The sequence below is a fragment of the Phyllobates terribilis genome, unplaced genomic scaffold (assembly GCF_046119375.1).
Source record: "Phyllobates terribilis strain yellow unplaced genomic scaffold, ASM4611937v1 Scaffold_13__5_contigs__length_258822181, whole genome shotgun sequence".
NCBI classification, from domain to species: Eukaryota; Metazoa; Chordata; class Amphibia; order Anura; family Dendrobatidae; genus Phyllobates; species Phyllobates terribilis.
The window spans coordinates 104,837,380-104,862,262 of record NW_027362773.1 but is presented as its reverse complement, the minus strand read 5'-3'; the positions used below and the strand labels follow the sequence as shown (position 1 = coordinate 104,862,262).

At 44.1% G+C, this 24,883-nt stretch overlaps 1 protein-coding gene and 1 long non-coding RNA gene across 3 annotated transcripts in view; one reads left to right on the top strand and one right to left on the bottom strand.

Annotated features, from left to right (window-relative positions):
* The window catches only part of LOC141174540 (uncharacterized), a 32,684-nt gene extending 29,873 nt beyond the window's left edge, over positions 1-2,811 (bottom strand). The window contains exon 1 of the long non-coding RNA XR_012252905.1: positions 2,598-2,811. This is a non-coding gene — a long non-coding RNA (uncharacterized lncRNA). The remainder of the gene's footprint in view (positions 1-2,597) is intronic.
* A 3,868-nt stretch (positions 2,812-6,679) lies between these two features.
* The window catches only part of SIPA1 (signal-induced proliferation-associated 1), a 120,611-nt gene continuing 102,407 nt past the window's right edge, over positions 6,680-24,883 (top strand). Inside the window, exons 1-3 of one of the 2 annotated variants that reach the window (XM_073658365.1) lie at positions 6,680-6,858; positions 8,649-8,796; positions 9,294-9,441. The gene's annotated coding sequence lies outside the window, so the exon portion shown is untranslated. The remainder of the gene's footprint in view (positions 6,859-8,648; positions 8,797-9,293; positions 9,442-24,883) is intronic. The other variant, XM_073658364.1, reaches the window with a different exon arrangement.

Sequence of the window (24,883 nt, the reverse complement as noted above, 5' to 3'; positions counted from 1 at the left end):
CGTAGCTGGTGACAGAAAAATGATGGACCTCCTGGCTAACACCAGCCTGAGTCTCTCTGGCAGCCCCCTGCTCAACTGCCTCAGCCCCTCCTGGGTGTTGTGGTGCCGACTCCTTCTCTGGCACCTCACTAAGGAAATCGGCTTCCTTGCTGCTGGCAACATCCTCCTCCTTGTCGCTCATAATATCTCCCCACTGCCGCGTTGGACCCCTGCAGCCAGCCTCTCAGGAAGGTATCGGTCCATCGCCGCTGTTCTCGCGCGGTCATCGGGGGGTCCCGGGTAGCCCACTTAGGACTCCTGGGCTCGGCGTACCGCTCTGCCGAGGGGGAATGTAGGGCCTCCAAGGCCAACGACCAGAAATTCTCCCGCGGGGCCTTTCTTTTAGGGGGCTTCCCTTCCGCAACATCCCCTGAAGGCCTGGGGGCCTCTGTTGCCACGGAAACTACTGGGGCAGGTACCGCAGACGTGACCGGCCGCTGGGGCATGGACCGCTCACCTTCTGTAAGCTTCGCTGCAGCTATTGCTCCGGCCCCACCTGGATGTTCTCCTCCCTCAGCCGAGGGGGACGTTTCCTCCGGCATCCGGCTCCAGCACCACATGTGAAGCTCGTGGACTAGCAGGCCCAGCTCCGGATCAGGCCTAGTGGCCCACTGAACAGCCACTGGGGGTAAAGGCAGCGGATCGCGGGCAGCGCCCGCCGGCGGACGACTTCCAGCCGCGGCCCCTGGTGTAGTGATCTTCAGGGGTTCCTCCTCACCGCTTGCCTCGCGCACGTTGTCAGGCTCTGGGGCTGCCATCCTCTCAGGACGTCTGCTGCCGCACCTCCTTCTCCTTACGTGCCGGACAGAAAATGGCGCCGGTCGCTTACCGGAGACGCGCGTCCTGCGCGTCCAGCTCCGCCTCTTCCTGGGCCGGACCTCTGACGCGACCGCCGCGTCACTCGTCACTCTCGGCCGCTCCGCCTTCAGCCGCGCCCCCTCTCTGCGCGCGCTGATACTCACGGGGCCGGACTTCACTTTGCGCCACGCCCTCTTCCTCACTGGACGTCCCATCCTGGGGCGCATCTTCACCGCTGGGCCCATCCCCCTTCGGGCCGGAACTCGTAGGGGCTGGACATCTTTTCGCGCTCTCCAGCGCCATCCACTCCCACGATGGGCGGTTCTTCTCCCAGACTTTACCGCCGTCGTCACCATCTTGGAATCCATGCTTCGGGCCGCCATCTTGGGCCGCATGCCTTCCAACACTTTCTCCTCAGTGTTCTGTGTCGGCTCTTCCCCGCTTTCTTCATGCGAGGAGCTCGCATCCTGCCGACTACGCCAAATGTAAGGTGCCCCAGCGAGGTAGTCGTGGGCGAGCTGTAGCCCCCTCTCGCTATGGCACCCTACAGACAATACGTGTCCTCTCTCTGAAGTGTGGCTGTGTATGTAGTGCTCTTCACTTACTTCACACCATCCGATCGCGGCTGTCTCCAGGCAATTTTCTTCTGGGACCAGGGCAGCAATAATTTCAGAGGACACGAGGTTCTTAACCAGAACTTGGACTTTACTTGGGGAAGAGGAATATTTACAGTATTTACAGTCAGATATAATGGATAAGGCCCGACAGGTAATCATCTCCCTCACAGGCGCCGTTAACTGCTTCAGCCCTGGTTCCTTCTTTAAGCGGAGCATCCCTGTGGCTATAATTCCTGGCCCTAGAGACTCCTCTGTATTAACAGTGAACGGATCCGATATCTCTCCCCCCACATCTTTGCTTGGAGTACTGTTTAGCTTCCTCTGCTGCCTGCAGACCAGAAGTGCCCCGTGTCCTCACTACGCTTTGGTGAGTTTCTACGGCGAGCGAACAGGACTCGTGCTCTTGCGTGGGGAGAACTGCGCACTGGGATCTCACTGTCTGAGGGTTCGGAGCTCCCGTCTACCCTAGCAGCCACTATAGTAAGGCTGTCTCATCAGGTTGCAATCCCTTCTTGTACTACTCTATCACTTCCTGATTCAGGAAATTAAAACAGAGACTTTCCTAATATGCCCACCCTCAGTGAGCTGTCATCACAGAACCTTAACCCATCACTGTCTATAGCTCGGCTAGCAGACTCATCCTGACATCTGCACCCCGAACAGTGGCATCTTGTGGCTGTTTTCAGGTACTACAGCCCAGAAGGAACTATACCAGGAACAAGCTCTATATCTCTCTAGGCTTGATAAGGGCACTAAGTTCCCCCTCTGCTCTACCAACCGGACCACTAAAGCTAACCCCCTTAGCTTGGCCTACCACAGTTGGGGAGGTCTGTCTTCAGGAACTCTTCCTTTTACTCTCTCAGTCTTAAGGGAAGGCTACGCCCTTCCCCACTATTACACAACCAATCACTGAACTCAGCTAAGAGCCACTCAGAGCTGCTGAGCTCAGACAATAACAGACAATGGAAGCACTGGCGTAGACTGAGACCTGGACCTGGGGAGGGTGAATAAAGCACATATGTTGTTTTGTTTTTTTTTAAAAAAATATAGCATCCAGGGGACAGGGCTTTTACAAAACTCCTTTAAAATTCTATCACAGATAAATAGATTCTCTAAGATTTTGAAATGAAAAAAAAAAAATACCTGTTTCTTTGCTCACCGCGTCCCCATTTAATGATGCGGCAAAGTATAGTGGCCAAGACTGAAGTCACACTGCAAAGCCAAGCCAAGAACACAGGATCCCAGCCGCACTCCACAGCAAGAGACGCGGTATGGCTACCGACACCCCACAAGGGGGCAGAGATGAGAACTGAAAGTAGGAAGCGTCCACAGCCCCCCCAGTGAATTACTGGTTGTCCTGGGAAAAGGAGACAGAATAAAATAAACTTAAAATATAAAGAATATCAGAGAAACTTTATGCCTATTTCTTGTTTATCACCAAATTCTTCTTTTACGTTGAACTTATTTGTAATCCAGGTGTTTTTGGATGATTCATTATTTGCAACTTTATAAAAAGTAGCACATTTTTTGTGCAAATTTACTCCAGTCCTCCCATGGAGTAATACTTTTGGTTCGCTAGAATTTTTGCACAAAATCTCGGAGGTGCGTGAAAATGAACCTGCGACTTTTTGCTTTAAAAAGGTTCAAAAACCCAAAAAGACGAAATTCTAATGCATTTTTGATTTTGTGCAAAATTCATCCACCCACGGGTGACATTTTGATGAACGACAATGAATAACACTAGAGAAAAAGGAAAAGTCTCTTAACAAGGAGCCACATTCATCAAGAGGTGCATGCCACTAAATGAATTTGGTGCAGCTTCTCTGTGGCATGCGCCTCACCAGAAATTATACTCCAGTCGTTGACCGGAGTAGCAGTTCTGGTGTAAGAAACTCCGGCACTAGTGTAGAATTTTTAAGACGGGCATAGCCATGTAGGCCATTTTGGCACAGCTGTTTGAATCTGGGGTGAAAAACACCGAAATTTGCACAATTTTTCTTCAAAAATTTTGGGACTTTGCAAAGTCTTTTATGCCAGTTTTCTGGCGAAAACACTTTGATGAATCACCCCGATAATATATGGTGCAGATCACAAAACAGTGTTTTAGCGCAAGTTGGAAAAAGAAGAAATCCTCAAACAAATGGAAAAGGTATAACTTCACATTTATACGTCGTAGTTAAAAATTGTTCTAATCACGGCACAACCACATGTAGACGCGTTTCGCCAGAAAGCCTTACTCATGGACTCAAGTTGCACCAGAAGTCTTGAGCATTTGGCTTTATAAATCTCCATACAGTTCGAATCAGAAAATTTTGAACATGGACGACTTAATTCTAGTGATCGACAGTCTGTCACTGGTTGGCTAAAATGAACATTCATGATAAATTCCACCCAATGAACCTTGATTGTGGTTGAAACTTTCCATGTTTAGTCTAGTGTGTATGTAACATGCCAGGGACAATTTTTTTTTGTTTCATGTAAATGTGTAAGTTATCAGCTTACATGCACGCTATTTACTGGAGAAAGAGATTAACTGGAAACTGTCAGTGAGCTCATTCCGACGAGGAGTTTGTGTCTTTTGCTGAGCGCTTCTCAGTTGATTTATGACCACAGACAACATTAAAGTTGAGCTGAATTTTCATGTGATTGTAAAGAAAAGCTCAGTAAAAGGCAGATAAAAGAGTTACAAACTCCCCATCAGAATGAGCTCACTGAAGGATTCTTAGTTCACTCAATCCAGCATTAGAGCAGCACAGAGGCTATGGAAGACAAACGGTGCAACATTTTTAAGAAGACCCAATTTCAAAAATTATTTCTACACGCTTTAGGTGAATGAAAGGTGAACGCATCCTTTAAATCAGTAGGTAGCAATATGTTATATGCTGTGTATGGGGTCTTGTGGTACCACTCTGATATTGGATTTTGTTGTTTGCAGTTCATTAGGCAGTCATATCTATAATGGCAGCTCACATTGCCTTACAATATGTAGAAAAATCTGGAACAAACAGCTAACAGGGTAGGTGGTTCAAAGGTTGGGTGACAGGTCTCTCCCTGTGTGCACAGTGCATGTATAGGGAGAGACCTGCCCCTCAAGGGAAGAGGACGGGGAGAAGACATTGGGACCCCGCCTTTCTGACTAGTCTCCCATGCTCGGCAGCGTTTCAGAGTCAATTATACCTTACTGAGATCATACAGCCACAGTCCGATCCACTGGCAGCTTGTATGGCTATGTTCACACATCATGTTTTTTTCAGCGTTTTTTTGATGAAATTTTTTATGTAAATTTTCAGCTGCGTTTTACAGTACAAGCAAAGTCTATGAGAAACCAGAATTCTCTATTCACACATCATGGTTTTTTTTGTTCAGGATTTTATGGCTTGCATGTTTTTTTGGAAAATAGAGCATGTCACTTCTTTCATCGTTTTTCACCCATAGGAAGTAATGGGTGGTGAAAAAAATGCTGAAAAAGGGCATCAAAATTTGTATCAGTGTTTTTTCATCTTTTTTTGATGCCAAAATAGAATGGGGTTCTTTTTTTTTCACAGAACTTTATGTACATGCATAAAAAGAGGCAGAAGGACAGTGGATAAAAAGCTGAAAAAACACACCAAAAAGGCATAAAAAAAGCACCAAAATTGCAAGAAAGATCCTGAACAAAATGCCCCTGAATATCAGTTTTTTTTCAGCGTTTTTGATGCCAAAATAGAATGGGGTTCTTTTTTTCACAGAACTTTATACATGCATAAAAAGAGGCAGAAGGACAGTGAAAAAAAAGCTGAAAAAACGCATCAAAAAAGCACCAAAACTGCAAGAAAACTCCTGAACAAAATGCCCCTGAAAATAGAGCATGTCACTTCTTTCATCGTTTTTCACCCATAGGAAGTAATGGGTGGTGAAAAAAATGCTGAAAAAGGGCATCAAAATTTGTATCAGTGTTTTTTCATCTTTTTTTGATGCCAAAATAGAATGGGGTTCTTTTTTTTTCACAGAACTTTATGTACATGCATAAAAAGAGGCAGAAGGACAGTGGATAAAAAGCTGAAAAAACACACCAAAAAGGCATAAAAAAGCACCAAAATTGCAAGAAAGATCCTGAACAAAATGCCCCTGAATATCAGTTTTTTTTCAGCGTTTTTGATGCCAAAATAGAATGGGGTTCTTTTTTTCACAGAACTTTATACATGCATAAAAAGAGGCAGAAGGACAGTGAAAAAAAAGCTGAAAAAACGCATCAAAAAAGCACCAAAACTGCAAGAAAACTCCTGAACAAAATGCCCCTGAAAATAGAGCATGTCACTTCTTTCATCGTTTTTCACCCATAGGAAGTAATGGGTGGTGAAAAAAATGCTGAAAAAGGGCATCAAAATTTGTATCAGTGTTTTTTCATCTTTTTTTGATGCCAAAATAGAATGGGGTTCTTTTTTTTTCACAGAACTTTATGTACATGCATAAAAAGAGACAGAAGGACAGTGGATAAAAAGCTGAAAAAACACACCAAAAAGGCATAAAAAAGCACCAAAATTGCAAGAAAGATCCTGAACAAAATGCCCCTGAATATCAGTTTTTTTTCAGCGTTTTTGATGCCAAAATAGAATGGGGTTCTTTTTTTCACAGAACTTTATACATGCATATTCACAGAACTTTATACATGCATAAAAAGAGGCAGAAGGACAGTGAAAAAAAAGCTGAAAAAACGCATCAAAAAAGCACCAAAACTGCAAGAAAACTCCTGAACAAAATGCCCCTGAAGATCAGGTTTTGCTGCAGAAAATTGACGCAAAATAAAAACAATGATGTGTGAAAATAGCCTATGAGCTTTCAGGTTCCCTTAAAGAAGCCCGAAAGCCCGAAGATAAGACATAGTATGAACAGCAAGTTGTTTTTACATAGACATGAATAATGTTCATTTTTTTTCGTTTGCTGTGTTTTCCTTGCAAAAAAACTACAGAAAAGACACAGTGTGAACACATCCTAAAGTAGGTGAACCACCCTGTATTGGAAATTAGGGACAATTCATAGGCTCAATATTATTTGTGCAAAGCTGAAATGATGCAAGAATAAGACGTAGAGGACAACATATTACCGCTAATGCAGCTCTGCCTAATGTTAGTAATTACAGCAGTGCCTTGATGCTCTGCACAGACAATGAAGCAGTATAATGGTTCTCAGAAAGCGAGATCATGTGATAGACTGCGGGGAAAAGACAATGTGACACTGCTGTGAATTAAGCAATCTGCAGAGAGAGAAGTATTCATTCTGTGATAATTCAGACAAAACTGGAAAGTCACGCACACACCAATGCCGACACCGAAAAGGAGATCATCCACAGGGACGACCCGAGGTCTAGGAGAGGACATCCCTGGACAAGAAAGAGCGAAAGGGAAAAATAACGAGAAAGTAACAGGTGAATTTCTTAGCAATTTTGTGTTTAGAAACTCTGGCCACTTTTCTGGAATAATTTCCTCCTTTTTGTAGCTGTTTTAGTATTTGCACCTTATTCTCTATGGGTTTTGAGCCACTTTCTAAGTTGTCTTTTATTTTATTTTTTTTGATTATTTTTCATCAACAACTTTGCCTATCCAGATATATTAGACACATTCACGAAATGTAACTTTTACCAAGCGTTGCATTTTTTGGCGCATCTCACTCCAGTTTCTGCCTGGAGTAAGGTTTCTGGATGAGTTTTCAATTTGGTGCATTTTTGTGACTTTTCAAAGAATTTGCAACTTTTGGTGCTGACACAGTTAAAGACAAAAGTAAAGAGCATTTTTGATTCTGCGCCAAATTCATGAACCGTGTGCGCCATGTGGAGGAATGTTGCACAGAAAACGTCAGTGAGTACAAGACAAAGAAAGAAAAGTGACTTCGATAAATCATAAATAATGAATCGGTTCATGTGCACTTAAAAAGTATAGGTCACATAAGTAGAAAAACCTTTCATACAGCATTGTCCAATTCCTAATTCTAAGCACGGCCGCAGAAAACTCAAGGACTACCAATAAATGACTGTCACACAATGGTTGGCATAGTGGGCATGCTCACCCCTCCACCATGATAAGCTGTCATTTGTTCACAACTATTAGAACTATGGATTCTTTCTTTCTATCTTTCCTTCTCTCTTTCTGTCTTTCCTTATTTCTTTCTCTCCTTTTTCCCTCTTTCTTTCTCTCTTTCCTTCTTTCACTCTCTACTTTCTTTCTCTCTTTCCTTCTCTCTTTCTTTCTCTCTCTCCTTTTTCCTTCTTTCTTTCTCCTATTTTCTTTCTCTCTCTCTCTTTCCTACTTTCTTTCTCTCCTTTTTCCTCTTTCTTTCTCTCTTTCCTTCTTTCACTCTCTACTTTCTTTCTCTCTTTCCTTCTCTCTTTCTTTCTCTCTCTCCTTTTTCCTTCTTTCTTTCTCCTATTTTCTTTCTCTCTCTCTCTTTCCTACTTTCTTTCTCTCTCCTTTTTCCTTCTTTCTTTTTCTCTCATTTTCTTTCTTTCTCTTTCCTTCTCTCTTTCTCTTTTTCCTTTCTTTCTTTCTCTTGTTTATTTCTTTCTCTCTCTTTCGCTTTCCTTCTTTCTTTCTTTCTCTCTTTCCTACTTTCTTTCTCTCTCTCTCTCTCTCCTTTTCCTTCTTTTTTCTCTCTCCTATTTTCTTTCTTTCTCTCTCTTTTCTTCTCTCTTTCTCTTTCCTGCTTTTTCCTTCTTTCTCTCTCTCGTTTTCTTTCTTTCTCTCTCTTCTTCCTTCTTTCTTTCTTCCTTTTTTTCTTTCTTTCTCTTCTTCAAAATCCTCCTAAAAACCACTTTGATTACTCTTCCTATTTATTTCAGTGGAAAATCCACTGAACTGTTCATACTTTGAGTTTTTTTCCCCAATGGATTTTGACAACCTTACTGTGGACAAAAAGAAATGACGTCCACAGGTCCCTACAAGACACCATGGAAAAAAAAAACAAAAAACACCTCCTAAACCCAAGATAAATTCTGCATTTTCTGGAGTGGAACTCTCTTGAAAAACATGTCAGATTTTTCTGTCTCCAAAAACTATTGTGTGAACTTAGCCTTAGATGCCTTGGCAGTGCCACCACTCACCTGTGTCTTCCGTCTCATCGATATGAGATGTACCAGTTGCTGGTGTCACTTTTGCGGACAGTATCTTCACACTCTCACTTGCCATACTTTGTATGATAAAAATTCTCCCCCTTCTTCCTCAGCTGTGCTTGTGCATCAGTGACCACAACTTCATGACGATTCCTTTCTGTATTCTGCTGTCGCTTTCCATTAATAGCGAAGGATCAGTTACAGATAAGTGGATTAATTCAAAGATCTTCTCAACAAACAAATGGATTCTCTAAGCTGTAGGTAAGGGTGAGCAGCACGGACCGGAGGCGATGATACAACAGAATTGGACTTGCCTGACATCACATGGAACAGGGAGGACGTTGTAGAACTCATATTATATGACATTTTAAATACAATCTAGATAATTTCACGTTATGCACCCCACATGTTACCACCTTCTATATGACAGATTTATTTAAGAACTTTACCCCTTTTGATACTTCTAATATAATATTACACTATTTACTTATGTATTCATTTTTATCTTTTTTGCACTCCAGCATGATTCTCCTTCTTATGTATTCATACTCATATATATTATGATCTAATTTGGTCACTGATTAAAAAAAATAAATAAACAAAAAATAAACTTTTTTTTCATGTTCCACCACTGTTCCTTTGTTGATGCTGTCTCATCTTCCACTGTGATCTTGTTTTTAATCAACATTTATGTCATACTGTGATTAATGAAGATTTATGAACCTTTTTAATATTGGTGCTTTTGACTCTATTTATAGGTGATACCTCAATACTCACGCAGGGCAGAGATACCCGAGCCCGAATTAAAAAGGTGACCTTGGATGATGATATCAGAAGTGTTTGCCGGGTAACTACAGTAACTTGGTGCTAACTAGGAAGCAAAGCCTGGTGCTGGAGCTGGGACAGGTGAGTTACACCGGTCTTTACAAACATATATATCAACTACAGTAAAATAGAAGGTGGGACATCAGAATATCACCAAAATGTGACAAATATGTGATTAGCATCATACTTTGCGGGTGGGCCTTGGGGGCATCATATTGTGTGCCGTGGCTGTGGGGACAGCACTCTGTGGGAGGCATCACACTGTATGGGGACATTATGCTTTATGGTGGGCTTTGAGGTCATCATAGTCCGTGTGGAGAGCTGTGGGAACACTATACTGTGTGGGGCATCATACCATGTGGTTGTTCCGGGGAGAACTGTGTGGACATCATACTGCGAGCGTGGCTGTAGGGGCATCATACTATATGGGGGAACTGTGGACATATCATATTATATGAGGGAAAACATGTGGTAGGAACATTATACTGTGTGTGGGGCTGTTATGGCATCATAAAGTGTGGGGACTATAGGTGGATTACGGATGCATCATACTGTGGGGGGGGCTAAAGGAGCATAATACCATGTGGAGGGCATAGGGACTTCATCAGTGGAACCATTTTTTGGGAGGGCTATAGGGGCATCATACTTTGTGTGAGGGAATCATACTGTGTTGAGGGGCTGTAGGGGCATCATGCTGCGTGGGGGCTATGAGTGGGCTATGGAGGCATCATACTTTGTGTGGGGGGGGATTTTTGGGGCATCCCACTGTGTGGAGGGCTATATTGGCATCATACTTTATGGGGAAGCTATGAGGGAATCACACTGTAAAGAACCTCCTACTGAGAATGGGTGGGGCTCGGGGGGGGGAATCATGCTGTTGTGTGAGTGACTATGGGGATGTCATACTGTGCAGAGAGCTGTGTGGGGCATCATACTGAGTGGGGGGCTGTGGCAAAATGTACTGTAGGTGGCTGTGGTGCCATCATACTATGTATGTGGGGGCATCATACTGTGTAGGGGCATCATACTCTGTGTGGGCTTTGGGGCCCCCATACTGTGTGGGGGGGCTGTGGGCATCTCATACTGCAACGGGGGAGATCTAGGTGGAAACAAATTATTGTGTGGGTGGCTGTACAGGTGTCATACTGTGTGGGTTGAACTGTGGGGCATAATACTGTGTGTGGGATGCTATGGGCATCATGTATGGGAGGCTTTGGAGGCATCATAATATGTGGAAGAATATGGGGCATCATATTATATGTGGAGGAACATAATGTAGTGGAATTATATTGTGTGTGGGAATGTTGGGCATCATACTTGGTAAGGGGACAGTAGGGACATAATACTGTGTTGGGGGCTTTAGTGGCATCATTCTATGTAGGGTGACTGTGGGGTCATAATACTTTGTGGAAGAAACTGTGGTTGCTATACTGTGAGCAGCTGTGGGGTATTATACTGTGTGGTGGCATCATACCATTTTGGGGTTGAGGGGAGAACTTTGGGGGGCATCATACTGTGAGGGTGACTGTGCTGGCATCATTCTGTGTGGGCGGACTGTGTGGCATCAGATAGTGTGGTGGACTATAGTAGCATTATACTATGTATTGGGCATTATTCTGTGTGGGAGTCTGTAGGAACATCAGAGGGTGTAGAGGGTAATAAAGGCATCACACTGTGTTGGAGGGATATCATACTATTTGGGTGGCTGTGGGGGCTTTCATACTGTGTGTGACACTAGGAGCAACCTATTGTGTGAGGACATTAGGGGCATCATGCTGTGAGGGAATGTACTGTAGAGGACTGTGGGGGCATCATACTGTGTGGGGACATTAGGGGCATCATACTGTGTGGATGTGACTGAGGTGGACTGTGGAGTGCATTATATTATTTGTGTCGGGAGGACTGTGGGGCATCATACTGTGTATTGAGGAATATACTGTAGGGGCATCATACTGTGTGTTGAGGAATATACAGAGGGGCATCATACTGTGCTAGGGGGCAGGTATGATATAATACTGCAGAACTGACTATAGTGCAGACCTGTCCTAGCCCTTGAACAGTGCCGGTTTGGATGGTATAATACCAGCATGTCAAACTTCACACCAAAATATCAGTAAATGTTTAAAATGTCACGATTTTATATTTCTTCGTATTGAGATTGTCTCTCCTCCATTTTTTAATTAAATGTGTCCCCGACAACCGCCAAGGTCTTTGTAATAGAGTGTTTTAATAAAGGTGTCTGCCCTGGTAACAGTTTATTTTTATAAATCAAGTGGTGCCGTAAGGATGATGAACTGGTTCCATCTTGTGGTCTGGAGCCTAATTACAACAGAACTCACTGCAATGGAGGAGAAAAAAGAAAACTTGTACGTAGTATGCCGTACAAAAAGGGACGAATGTAGTAAATATACAAATGTGCAATAAATATGCAGATAAAGTACAATTATATACTGGCAAGAATAGGATTACAGTGTTGTTATCCATATGTGTACATTTTATAGATGTTTGGAAAGAATGGATTTAAAGGGGTTGTTCCAACTGGACAGCGATGGTCCTTATGTCTGGGACAAATACCTGGTAGCCCGTTCAGTTAAAAACGTGCCAGGCAGTCCCGCGGTATAACAGCTGATGTCCTTATGGTAGATTGTGTGTTTGTCTAAATAGGCAGATTTTTGGTTTATATACAAGTATATAAAGGCTTGATATATAGGGAAATGTTAAATTGCCCGTGGTCAGACCGGCTTCATAGGAGGAAAGAAGCAGAAAAAAGTCCTTGAAGTGGCAGCATGAGGATAACCAAAAAAAGTAGAGAAGAATATAGTTTTTGTTTGAGATGTTATCGAGGGAAGAGATGAAAGGACGGGATCACGCTCGAGTGATATCAGCATTAGCAAATGGAATAATTTTCTTAAAAGCATTGTGAGAAAGCAAATGATTTTCATGCAACTACAATAATTATGCATGTTATATGCAAATCATCACTCTCCTTCTGTTCTGGGCTGTGTAATAGGCAAGAATGGTACCTGGGTGTCAAGGTCGCGCCATGCAAAATGTGTCCACTCAGATACCCGGTGGGCAGATTCTGTTGGTTTCCCACCATTACCGTACTCTTCAGAAGAAGTTATGTATCTGTTACTCTTTGTACAACACTATGACATGTGGCGTAGCTAAAACATGTCAATGGAATGATCCTCAATTTTACTCACCTGTTCTCATTCAGGTGGCAGCTCTTGATTAAGACCCAACAACTACCTTTGACATCATCCCTCCGCTTGTCTGCCTGCCATCTGGCATATCCTGCTGTCCTTGTTCTTGTGGATCCTCATGCCGTCCGACGAGTCCTGCCCGCTGTGCCATCACCTTTAGCCCATGCTGTTCATTCTCACCTTTGACTTAGACCATCCACCTCTCAGGTGAGCTCGTAACACTCAGTTGGTTTGTAACCTGAACTACAACCAGGAATAGGGGCACCCTAAAGAATATCTAAAGCCCCCCATAGCGCAGCGGTTTGGGTCCCCATCTCCAATCAGTGCACCCAGTAGAAAATCTGGCCTGGGGTATTCTGGAGCCATAATAGATTAGTCAATTTTTTTCCAGGGGTCACTGTGATACCTAAAAATATTGGTGTCTATAAATTCATTCTGGGAACATCTATCTTCTGTCGATTTATATATCTGTGTGTGCTATATGTTTTTTGCTTTTGTATGTCTTCCAAAATATCAATATTTGCAATCCAACCACCTATGGCTCGGTATATTAAACTTACTCACATTTGGGAAAAGTCTAACATTTTTAAAGATCTGATTGATCTTTCTGATTGTATTTTTCACCGATTTACCGCATGTTGCAATACTGGTGGAACACAACTGGAACTCACTGGCCGGAGACACAAGAGCAGGAACAGCAAGTAGTAGATGGTTGAAGCAATGGAGATCGTAGGAACAATTTGGAAAGGAGTGGAAACAGTCTGTGTAAGACAGATTTAGGAGCCGGAGATTGGAACTAAACAAACAGCTAGACACAATACTCAAGCAATGGGTGAATGTTCCATGTGGCTTAGAAAAGAACTCCTCCTCCCATCAAAGTTTTTTCCTCTTAATATTTGCAATCATCATATTATACTGCACTGTTTACTTACAATTGCTCATTTTGCCTTTCTACCGAGTAAATTCTTCTCTGTTTCATTAGGCTATGACATCACATGATTAAAAACTGACTAGCTGAATCCTGCTAAGCTCTATGTAGAAACAGAAGGTAAATTTTCCCTGTATGAGTCATCAGTCACTGCAAAAGTCTATAGCAGGGGGAGGAGGGGGAAGCTGGGTCAAGAGTTGAAGAGGGGAATGATAAATGCAGGGAATAGAGACTTCCTGTTTATACATGGAGCAGAGAAAAGAGAAGAATTAGCTGGGTAGAAAGGCAACATGAGCAATTGTAAGTACACAGCGCTATATAATATGATGACTGCAATATATTAAGAAGATAAAAACGTTGATGGGAGTGCTTCACAGGAAACAAGATGGCTTTCATAGGTTCAACATCGGCCATCTTACTAAAGGGCAAATGCAGAACACAATAACAGCCTCCAGTGGTAAGGAGTGGAGTTGCAGCACAATTTTGCAATGTGAATAATAGCAGCCACTAGTGGTCAGTCTACAGACTGACAACAGAATCCTGGCCCAGAACTTCACAATCTTCTAGTTTTCTGAAATAATTTGTAACACTTGCGTACAGCATATTGATACAACATTTTTCATATAGTTCTGACTATAGTGGACTCACAAACTTCTCCAAGTCTATAAACTAAACAGACTCTTTGAATCCTTCAACCAATATCCCCCATATTGAACTTTTTTTCTCTCTCAATCAAGAATTGCAGTTGGGTTGCTAATATAGTAGGCTATGTATACGCAGTGGTGGACATATAAATCACAGTGCCCCATAGCAAAATTCCTTATTGGGAATGTATTAATATAGGTCAATCTCCAAGAGCCCAATAAATAACACATACAACAAAATAATAATACAGAAAAACAAGATCAACGATAAGATCAAGTTACTATAAAACCTCTGTGGAGAGGCAAACGAAACCAATAGAAAGACATCCCAACAGCTGAGGAGGCGCCGGTAGGAACCAAATGATTTGGGTGTTATGGGCGAACCTTCATGTGTACTGCTGTCGATGGCAGATTCATCATTCGAATACAGGTGTATGTACAGTACCCGGCTGCGGTTGATGGAACCATTGCATGGGAATATCTGATCGGCAGGTGCCCCACTGATCTAATATTGATAGTTACATAGGTTAGAAAAAGACCTAAATCCATCACTACCTCTTGTGGTCGACATTCCACACTCTGACTGCTCTGACTGTAAAGAACCCTTTCCTGTTTTCAGCCGGAATCACCTTTCTTCCACCCGTAATGAGTGCCCCCTGGTCCTTAGTATGGAAGGAATAAGTCATGTGCCAGCCCTTTGTACTGACCACACATATATTTATACATCTAAATGAGATCCCCTCTGAGGCGTCGTTTTTCTAAGCTAAACAAGTTCAACTTTTCTAACCTTTCATCATATGAGAGGCCTCCATCCTTGTAATAATCTAGTTGCTGCCTTTGAACTGACTCTAACTTCTGAATATCCTTTTTAAAATGTGGCACCCAAAACTGGCTCCCATATTCCAGATATGGCTTCATCAGTGATTTATAAAGGGGTAACAATACATTGGGATCACGAGATTTTATCTCCGTTTTTATACATCCTAAAATCTTGTTCGCTTTTGTGGCTGCTGCTTGACATTGAGTACTGCTGCTCAGCTTACTTGTAACCAGAATACCCAAGTCCTTCTCCTGTTCTGTGGTCCTGAGTATACTCCCATCTAATGTATATGCAGCAATAGGATTACTCCGTCCTAGGTGCATTACTCTTCATTTATCTACATTAAACTTCATCTGCCAAGTGTTTACCCATTCAGTCATCTTATCCAGATCGTTCTGCAATATTGTAATGTCAAGATCAGATTATAATATCCTACATAGTTTGGTGTCATCTTCAAAAACTGACACTTTACTCACAATCCCATCCTCCAGGTCATTAATAAAGAGGTTAAAGAGAATCGGTCCTAGCACAGATCCCTGTGGCCCCCACTGCTCCCAGTATAGATCCCTGCAGTCCCCACTGTTCCCAGTCCAGATCCCTGTGGTCCCCACTGTTCCCAGTACAGATCCCTGTGGTCCCCACTGCTCCCAGTACAGATCCATCCGGTTCCCACTGCTCCCAGTATAGATCCTTGCGGCCCCCACTGCTCCCAGTACAGATCCCTGCGGCCCCCACTGCTCCCAGTACAGATCCCTGCGGCCCCCACTGCTCCCAGTACAGATCCCTGCGGCCCCCACTGCTCCCAGTACAGATCCCTGCGGCCCCCACTGCTCCCAGTACAGATCCCTGCAGCCCCCACTGCTCCCAGTACAGATCCCTGCGGCCCCCACTGCTCCCAGTACAGATCCCTGCGGCCCCCACTGCTCCCAGTACAAATCCCTGTGGTCCCCACTGCTCCCAGTACAGATCCCTGCAGTCCCCACTGTTCCCAGTACAGATCCCTGCGGTCCCCACTGCTCCCAGTACAGATCCCTGCGGTCCCCACTGTTCCCAGTACAGATCCCTGTGACCCCCACTGCTCCCAGTACAGATCCCTGCGGTCCCCACTGCTCCCAGTACAGATCCCTGCGGTCCCCACTACTCCCAGTACAGATCCCTGCAGTCCCCACTGCTCCCAGTACAGATCCCTGCGGTCCCCACTGTTCCCAGTACAGATCCCTGGGGTCCCCATTGCTCCCAGTACAGATCCCTACGGTCCCCACTGCTCCCAGTACAGATCCCTGCGGTCCCCACTAGTCCCAGTACAGATCCCTGCAGACCCCACTGCTCCCAGTACAGATCCCTGCGGTCCCCACTCCTCCCAGTACAGATCCCTGCGGTCCCCACTCCTCCCAGTACAGATCCCTGCGGTCCCCACTGCTCCCAGTACAGATCCCTGCGGTCCCCACTGCTCCCAGTACAGATCCCTGCGGCCCCCACTGCTCCCAGTACAGATCCCTGCGGCCCCCACTGCTCCCAGTACAGATCCCTGCGGTCCCCACTGCTCCCAGTACTGATCCCTGCGGTCCGCACTGCTCCCAGTACAGATCCCTGCGGTCCTCACTGCTCCCAGTACAGATCCCTGCGGTCCTCACTGCTCCCAGTACAGATCCCTGCGGTCCCCACTGCTCCCAGTACAGATCACTGCGGTCCCCACTGCTCCCAGTACAGATCCCTGCGACCCCCACTGCTCCCAGTACAGATCCCTGCGGCCCCTACTGCTCCCAGTACAGATCCCTGTGGCCCCCACTGCTCCCAGTACAGATCCCTGCGGTCCCCACTGCTCCCAGTACAGATCCCTGCGGCCCCCACTCCTCCCAGTACAGATCCCTGCGGTCCCCACTCCTCCCAGTACAGATCCCTGCGGTCCCCACTCCTCCCAGTACAGATCCCTGCGGTCCCCACTGCTCCCAGTACAGATCCCTGCAGCCCCCACTGCTCCCAGTACAGATCCCTGCGACCCCCACTGCTCCCAGTACAGATCCCTGCGGCCCCTACTGCTCCCAGTACAGATCCCTGTGGCCCCCACTGCTCCCAGTACAGATCCCTGCGGCCCCCACTGCTCCCAGTACAGATCCCTGCGGTCCCCACTGCTCCCAGTACAGATCCCTGCGGCCCCCACTGTTCCCAGTACAGATCCCTGCGGTCCCCACTGCTCCCAGTACAGATCCCTGCGGCCCCCACTGCTCCCAGTACAGATCCCTGCGGTCCCCACTAGTCCCAGTACAGATCCCTGCGGCCCCCACTGTTCCCAGTACAGATCCCTGCGGCCCCCACTGTTCCCAGTACAGATCCCTGCGGCCCCCACTGCTCCCAGTACAGATCCCTGCGGCCCCCACTGCTCCCAGTACAGATCCCTGCGGTCCCCACTGCTGACTATGTCCCATTTAGAGAATGTACCATTTATGACGACTCTTTGTTTCCTGTCGTTTAGCCAGTTCCTTTCTCATCTGCATATAGTTCCCCCAAGTCCTTTCTTCTGTAGCTTCAGTATAAGGCTGCTATGTGATATAGTATAAAATGCCTTTGCAAAGTCCAAATAAATCCCATCAGCCCCATTACCAACATCCAGATCTGCACTTACCTCCTCATAGAAACCCAACATGTCGGTTAGAATCCATGCTGATTATCATTTATTATATTATTCTCTGCGATATAACTCTGTCATCCCTTATGATGCCCTCAAAAACTTTGCACACTACTGATGTCAGACTTACCGGACGGTAGTTACCTGGATCCACCTTCTTACCTTTCTTAAGGATAGGTCTTCAATATAAAAGAATTGGACAGCTCCTTTAAGTGCTCTACACAGTATATGCCTGTATACTTTTCCTTGTATATGCCCTTCGTCAGCTAAGCAGCTAGAAAAAGACATTTAAAGTTCAACAATGGACAACCCCTTTAAGGTGTCTAGTTTTGATGTAAACAGAACCCTAGGGAAAAAATGGTACAAAGAGACACTAAGCAAGTGACAGATAACATTTACCTGAATGTCCAAAACGAAATATATTGCTACATAAGCTCCAAAATTGTTAATAGATACATTAGGGGATGATACTTTTGTTACTAGTACAAATATCTTACCACAAGGGACACAATTCACCGGTGCGGCGCGCTCTCCGCGCTCCCCGGACACTTTTGTAAACTTTCATAAATAACTTGTCTATGGTGAATATTTCAGATCTGATAGTGGCCGACATCTGAGCCGTCTAACATGCAGCCTCAGCAGGAAAAAGTTTAATGTAATGATGTAATGTCACTGATGCCTCTACAACAAAACAGGAAATGAGTGAAGGACACTAATTTTGGATAATAACATTCCATACATATCGGGACATAAGCAGTCTCAAGGACAAGTTAAAAGTGGGGCAGCTTTTTTTTCCCGCTGCTTCCCTGACTATCCTGATTTTTTTTGCCTATTTTATGGGCATAATGAAGTCTAAATAAATAATAATAATAATAATAATACTAATAATAATAAATACATAAATAATACATAATTATAATAATAAATATTGATAATAAATAAAGAATAATAAATATTGTTAATAATAATGATAATAAAAATAATAATAAATAACACATAACAATAAGAATAAAGGTTGATGATAATAAATAATAATCAATTATAATAATAATAAAACTGATATCAATAATAAATAATGCTTATAATGAATAATAGTAAACAATTATAATACAAATAATAATAATAAATAATGATAATAAAAATAATATTAAATAAATAATAAATAATACAGAATGATAATAACTATTGATAATGATAATCAATAATAAATAATAATAACAAATAATGATACTCAAATATTAATAAATAAGTAATACAAATAATAATAAATAATGATCATAATAAATTCTAAAAATAATAATAATAATGCAAATAAATCTAATTGCTAATTTTTATGGTCTTTACAAGGGGGCGTTGGCTAGAGAAAGCTTTACAGATAAGCAATGTACAAATGATTATGATTGTGAAGCTTCTGTAGCGTTGTCATCTTTTCAAAGCTCCTTAAATTGGCTGGCCACTTTAAGTGGACTTGTTACTAATATATACAGGTGCATCTCACTAAATTAGAATATCATCAAAAAGTTAATTTATTTCAGTTCTTCAATACAAAAAGTGAAATTCATATATTATATAGAGTCATTACAAACAGACTGATCTATTCCATGTGATTATTTCTGCTAATGTTGATGATTATGGCTTACAGCCAATGAGAATAAAAAAGTCATTATCTCAGTAAATTAGAATAATTAACAAAAAACACCTCCAAAGGCTTCCTAAGCCTTTAAAAAAAAGTCCCTTAGTCTGTTTAAGTAGGTTCCACAATTATGGGGAAGACTGCTGACTTGGCAGATGTCCAGAAGGCAGTCATTAATACACTCCACAAGGTCCCAGAGTCTGGAGGAAGAGTGGAGAGGACACAATCCAAGCTGCTGGAGGTCTAGTTTACGCAATCAGTGATGGTTTGGGGAGCCATGTCATCTGCTGGTGTAGGTCCACTGTGTTTTATCAAGACCAAAGTCAGCGCAGCCGTCTACCAGGACATTTTAGAGCACTTCATGCTTCCCTCTGCCGACAAGCTTTTTGGAGATGGAAATTTCATTCTCCAGCAGGACTTGGCCCCTGTCCACACTGCCAAAAGTACCAATACCTGGTTTACACACAACAGTATCACTGTGCTTGATTGGCCAGCAAACTCGCCTGACCTTAACCCCATAGAGAATCTATTATAGAGAATCTATGGAGTATTGTCAAGAGGAAGATGAGAGACACCAGACCCAACAATGCAGACGAGCTGAAGGCGGCTATCAAAGCCACCTGGGCTTCCATAACACCTCAGCAGTGCCACAGGCTGATCGCCTCCATGCCACATTGCCGCATTGATGCAGTAATTGATGCAAAAGGAGCCTGACCAAGTATTGAGGGCATTTACTGAACATACATTTCGGATTTTAAAAACATATTTCAAGCTGTTGTTATAAAGTATTCTAATTTACTGAGATAATGACTTGTGTGTTTTCATTGGCTGTAAGCCATAATCATCAACATTAACAGAAATAAACACTTGGAATAGATCACTCTGTTTGTAATGACTCTATATAATATATGAGTTTCACTTTTTGTATTGAAGAACTGAAATAAATTCACTTTTTGATGATATTCTAATTTAGTGAGATGCACCTGTATAAAGTTCTGCTCTCAGTCGGTCCTACTCTTTTTAAAAATAATAATAATAATAATAAAAAATCATTCTAACTTACGTACTGCTTAGGGTCTCCAGTCTTTGCTGACATGGTTGCATGAATCTATCTACAGCATGTGACTCCTGCAGCCAATCACTGGACACAGTGCTCATGCCGAATTAAACAGCACAAGACTATTGAGCCCAGGGATGGACCGCAGCGGTCACGTGATGTAGTCACGGCAGCAGCCATGTCAACAAAGACTGGTGTGGAACATGCACTTGAATCTTTCGCGCAATTTTTCTTCCGCTTTTGGATTTGAAAGGAAAGCGCATGTCACTTCTGTAAAGGAGCTCTTGATGGAGAACACCCCAAACTAGGCAGTGCCCAATGAAAATGCTGAAAAAGAAAATGAATCAGGAAAAAATCCTATTCAAAAACGCTTGAAAACCTCTTCAAGACAGGTTCAGTATATGAAAAACTCCTCCGAAAACTCCCCATTGAAAGAGAGTTTACTGCAGCTGTTTCTACTAAAATTCTCAACATTTTTGACCGCCTCCAAAAGATTCTGTATTCGCATGCCATTATTGTTTCTGCTTAAGTGGGATCCATGCAATACTTGTTTTGTAACGTGACGTCATTGCTTGAAAGTGTTTTTCCCTCTTTCACTTCTAGTTAACGTATAGCACGAGTGAGGTATGTAAAAAAAATAGCACAGATTCCCTACTGCTCCTCTGTCCTGTTGGCCAGGTCTGGACGAACCAGGCAGGGTGAGAAGGAGAGGAGACTAGTGTGGAACCAGTCAGTAAACTGGAGTAGTGGAGGAAGATCCATGGATAAGGGTTTTGTAAGGACACTTGGGTTATGCATTAATCAATAGAAAGGGGAGGAAAAACACTTTAAGGTATCTGCATAGAATCTGCCTGAAAAAACACCACTAAGCGCCCCATAAATTGAACATAGTGCACAGCAATGTCAAAATCACATTGCTGTGCACATGTTCGGAATCCCTGAAGCAGGGTCTGTACCACAGGACTGGCGTATAGCAAATGTGGTGCCAATATTCAAAAGTGGGACAAAAACTGAACTTGGAAATTATAGGCCGGTAAGCTTAACCTCTACTGTGGGTAAAATCCTGGAGGGTTTCCTAAGAGATGCTATAATAGAGTATCTGAAGAAGAATAACCTCATGACCCAATATCAACATGGGTTTACGAGGGACCGTTCCTGTCAAACTAATCTGATCAGTTTTTATGAGGAGGCAAGTTCCGGACTGGACCAAGGAAATGCAGTGGATGTTGTGTATATGGACTTTTCAAAAGCTTTTGATACGGTTCCACACAAAAGGTTGATACATAAAATGAGAACAATGGGGATAGGGGAAAATATATGTATGTGGGTTAAGAATTGGCTCAGTGATAGGAAACAAAGGGTGGTTATTAATGGAAAACACTCAGACTGGGTCTCAGTTAACAGTCGAGTACCACAGGGGTCAGTATTGGGCCCCCTTCTTTTTAACATATTTATTAATGATCTTGTAGGGGGCATGCAGAGTAATATTTCAATATTTACAGATGACACTAAACTCTGCAGGGTAATCAATACAGAGGAGGACAATTTTATATTACAGGAGGATCTATGTAAACTAGAAGCTTGGGCTGATAAATGGCAAATGAGCTTTAATGGGGATAAATGTAAGGTAATGCACTTGGGCAGAGGAAATTAAATGTATAATTATATGCTTAATTGTAAAACACTGGGCAAAACTGTAACTGAAAAAGACCTGGGTGTATTGGTGGACGACAAGCTCACGTTTAGTGGCCAGTGTCAGGCAGCTGCTGCAAAGGCAAATAAAATAATGGGATGCATTAAAAGAGGCATAGATGCTCATGAGGAGAACATAATTTTACTTCTATACAAGTCACTAGTGCGACCACACTTAGAATGCTGAGTACAGTTCTGGTCTCCGGTGTATAAGAAAGACATAGCTGAACTAGAGAGGGTGCAGAGAAGAGCGACCAAGGTTATTAGAGGACTGGGGGGTCTGCAATACCAAGACTGGTTATTACACTTGGGGTTATTTACTGTGGAAAAAAAGAAGGCTTAGGGGTCTTATTACTATGTACAAGTATATGAGGGGACATTACAAAGACCTTTCTACTGATCTTTTTACTCTGAGGCCAGAGACGGGGACAAGGGGGCATCTTCTACGTCTGGAGGAAAGAAGGTTTAATCATAGTCACAGACGGGGATTCTTTACTGTAAGAGCAGTGAGACTATGGAACTCTCTGCCGCATGATGTTGTAATGAGTGATTCACTATTAAAATTTAAGAAGGGCATGGATGCCTTTCTTGAAAAGTATAATATTACAGGTTATAAATACTAGATTCCTTGATAGGGCGTTGATCCAGGGAACTAGTCTGATTGTCGTATGGAGTCGGGAAGGAATTTTTTTCCCCAATGTGGAGCTTAGTGTTTGCCACATGGTTTTTTTTTGCCTTCCTCTGGATCAACAAGTTAGGCTATGGGTTGAACTAGATGGACTTAGTCTTCCTTCAACCTTAAAAACTATGTTACTATGTTACTATGTTAGTTAACAGAAGTAAGACGACAATTCTTTGGGCGGCTTCCATTGGTAAGTTGTCCACGCTCTTTACTAAGAGTATAGAATGAAAGACGCAGACGGTGGAGCCACTGCAAGAACGATGGCAAAGTTGCGGCCGTGGAAGCTTCTGGAAAACGAGTGCCTTCGTAAAAAATACTTTAGCCGGGAAAACTCGACAGCTGTTCCTGTGTCCAAATGCCGCCATGTGCACATTTTTTTTTATTGGCCTTTGACTCGATCTCTAGCCATGGCGACTTGATTGATGAACGCTCTGTAGGAAGATCGATCTTGTGCAAGCCTAGGTAGGTCCACCAGGGTCTTCTCTGTCGTTATCTTGATAATATCAAGCTATCAGGTGGCTGGTCTTCCTCTTTGCCTTGCTCTTTTCTATTCTTCCGACCATGATGTCCTTCTCCAGTGATTGCTCTCTTCTTATATTGTGTCCAAAGTAGGTTTTATGCACACTCCTGGACTGACTGGCGTGAGCGTAGTTAGTGATCCCACTGGACCATGAACCGAATAGTGCATGGAGGGGCGTGACTAAGTATCAACTCGGTCCGATCAAGGTCGCACTGCGGCTCAGTCGACTCCGTGAACCAGGGAGGAACTGAGCCGATGAGCCGAGAGACCAGGTGCTACTCCAGGTCAGACCCCGGTCACAGCTGTTGACCCACACCGGGGAATGCAGGAACGGGCAGGCACGGCTGGTATGCAGTCAGGCGGGTACTGGCAGGCTCGGCTGGTATGCAGACTGGCAGATACTGGCAGGTAGGAACGCAGGCTGGATAGGAACCAGTACAGACTGGGATACAGGAACAGAGCCGCGGGTGCGGTGGACTAGCAGAGAAGAACCGCAGGCGGTGAGGACAAGCGGAGCAGAGCAGAGCGAAACCGCAGGTGCGGTGGACAAGCAAAGCAGAGTGAAACCGCAGGTGCGGTGGACAAGCAAAGCAGAGCGAAACCGCCAGTGCGGTGGACAAGCAGAGCAGAGCGAAACCGTCGGTGCGGCAGACAAGCAGAGCAGAGCGAAACTGCCGGTGCGGTGGACAAGCAGAGCAGAGCAAAACCGCAGGTGCGGTGGACAAGCAGAGCAGAGCGAAACCGCAGGTGCGGTGGGCAAGCAGAGCAGAGCGAAACCGCAGGTGCGGTGGGCAAGCAGAGCAGAGCGAAACCGCAGGTGCGGTGGGCAAGCAGAGCAAAACAGAGCAGAAGGTGCAGGCAGACAGGACAGGGCTCTGTTCACATGGAACAGACTGGAAAATACAGGAAGATAGTTAGAACACAGGAGGTAGATACGGAGGCAGGGAAACGGGACAAGCAGAACCAGATACACACAAGGTACTTACAATGAAGTAGCGAGTGGACACAAAATTCACAAACAGAAGTACAGAGACAACGAGTTGGAGTTAGGTGCAGGTTCAGACACTGCAGGAAAAGGGCAGGTACGGACATACAGACAAACAGGTAATGGGCTAGGACACAATTAAGACAGGAACTGAACAATATACAGGAACGAGCCTAGGAACTCAGCTCCCAGGGTGGCGGAAATAGACTAGAAGTCACAGATACAGATAACGGGCCTGGGTATACAGCCCTCAGGGTGGCGGAACAGACTAGAAGTCACAGATACAGATAACGGGCCTGGGTATACAGCCCCCAGGGTGGCGGAACAGACTAGATACAGGACAGGACCTGGCAACTCAGTTGCACAGAACACACTGAAAGAAAGTGTTGCTCAGGCACCTCCTACTGGGTGGAGGGGGTTCAAGTATCCAGTGACTCACAACAATAGGCTGGGGACTCATTAGGAGTGCGCACACAGAAACTATAAGAATCAGGCAGAAACCGCGCCGCCGCCCTAAGCAATCAGGCAAGAGACATGCACACAGCAGGTACTGGAGCAAAGTGTGCAACCTGGACTGATAGGTAAGATGGAGGTCTTGCATGGTAGGAGGTGGTAAGCCATGCCAGCACGCCGCCAGGGATGTTACGGTAGGCAAGTCGTAGCCTGGTGATCTTTACTTCCAGTGACATATCTGGCTTGATTTGCTCCAAAATTGATTGGTTTGTTCTTC